This window comes from Mirounga leonina, unplaced genomic scaffold, assembly GCF_011800145.1.
Source record: "Mirounga leonina isolate KUSES-001 unplaced genomic scaffold, KU_Mleo_1.0 Mir_153, whole genome shotgun sequence".
Classification (NCBI taxonomy): Eukaryota; Metazoa; Chordata; class Mammalia; order Carnivora; family Phocidae; genus Mirounga; species Mirounga leonina.
Window position 1 is genome coordinate 38,034,977 of NW_023270387.1, and position 1,548 is coordinate 38,036,524.

The 1,548-nt window shown below is 58.5% G+C and overlaps 1 long non-coding RNA gene across 2 annotated transcripts in view; it reads left to right on the forward strand.

Annotated features, from left to right (window-relative positions):
• Positions 1-1,298: 1,298 nt before the first annotated feature.
• Positions 1,299-1,548, forward strand: part of LOC118013448 — a 71,480-nt gene continuing 71,230 nt past the window's right edge. Inside the window, exon 1 of one of the 2 annotated variants that reach the window (XR_004680027.1) lies at positions 1,299-1,489. This is a non-coding gene — a long non-coding RNA (uncharacterized LOC118013448). Of the gene's footprint in view, positions 1,517-1,548 lie in introns of both variants that reach the window. The other variant, XR_004680029.1, reaches the window with a different exon arrangement.

A 1,548-nucleotide genomic window follows, 5' to 3' on the forward strand; every position in this document is an offset into this window, starting at 1 on the left:
CTTTGCAATAAAATAAAGACTCTTTAATTAAGACAGAGAAATGCTGGTTGAACACCCGGTAGGAGAGCAAGCTCTACAGCTCTTTAACTCATCAACACCAGCTACTTCTTGGTGGTGAGGAGAGGAGGGACTGGAGAGGCCTCTTGGGCAGATGACAGTCCCACAAGGTTGTCCTCAGGTGAAAGGTGGCCATTTTTTTTTTTTTTTTTACATTTTGCCTGTAGTTTTTCCTACTACTAGATCAGTAATAATACTAAAAATAGCGACCATTTTAGGGGCGCCTGGGTGGCTCAGTCGTTAAGCGTCTGCCTTCGGCTCAGGTCATGCATGATCCCAGGGTCCTGGGATCGAGCCCCGCATCGGGCTCCCTGCTCGGCGGGAAGCCTGCTTCTCCCTCTCCCCCTCCCCCTGCTTGTGTTCCCTCTCTCGCTGTGTCTCTATCAAATAAATAAATAAAATCTTAAAAAAAAAATAGCGACCATTTTAGATACTACAGTCTACAGGGCGTTTGTGTGTGTATGGGGGGGGGCAGCTGGGCAAAGCGCTTTACATACAACGCATGATCTCATCTGATGCTCACAACAACGCATCTGACGAAGATTTTATTATTCTTAATTTATAGATGAGGTAACCATGCCCAGGGAGATTAGCTTTCCGGAGATTTCCCGGCTTGTAAGTAGTAGATCCAAAACCTAACTCTATTTGACTAAATGCCCCGAATAACATTTAGCTGTGGGCTTTGCGCGGCTTCGGTGCTGGTCTGAGGTGGGAAACTGTGAATCCTATTTATTCAAGCGAAGCCAAGCACGTGCCTGTGTAATTTACAAAAACAAATCCAGGTCAAGATATCCGTCCGCTTGAGGTTTAAAAGCCTCCTGTGGAGAGCTGCAGAAATCTCTACTCATTCATTCACTCTTTCGCTCCCTCAACAAGTGTTTATTGCGCACTCCGGTAATCCAGGCAGGGCGCTAACCTAGCCCTAGCGGGGAGAATGGTGAACGCGAGAGACGTGGTGTTTGGCTGCCCCCCCCGGCTCTCCGACTGTACTGCCTCGTGGGCGACGCAGTCCCAGAGCAGGAAATGTGTCAGCCCGAGGATGACCTGTACCGGCGGCGCCTAGCGGCTGGGTGGTCAGGGCAGGCTCCCTGGAGGCGGCGGCGGCCCGGGCCCGGCACGCGGGACCGGAACCGGCTCGGAGGCGAGCGTGGGGGCGGGGCCGGGCCGGGGGCCGGGGGCCGGGGGCGGGGGCGAAGGCGGTGGGCTGCGGCCGAGGTCCGGGCGGGGGCGGCGGGCGAGTTAGGGTTAGGGCGAGAGGATTCGGCTTCCCGGCGGCAGAGGGCGCCTGGCGCTGCGGTCCAGCGCGCCGGAGCCGCCCGCGCGGGCGCCGAGAGGAGAGGCGAGGCGAGGCGAGGCGGGGAGCACGAGCGGCGGCGGCCACTGCCACGTATTCCCGGCAGTGGCGGCGGCGGCGGCGGCGGCACGGGAGGAGGTGAGCGGCGCCGGCGCCCGCGGGCAGGTGGGCAGGGAGCGGCGCGGCGGCGCGGCGCG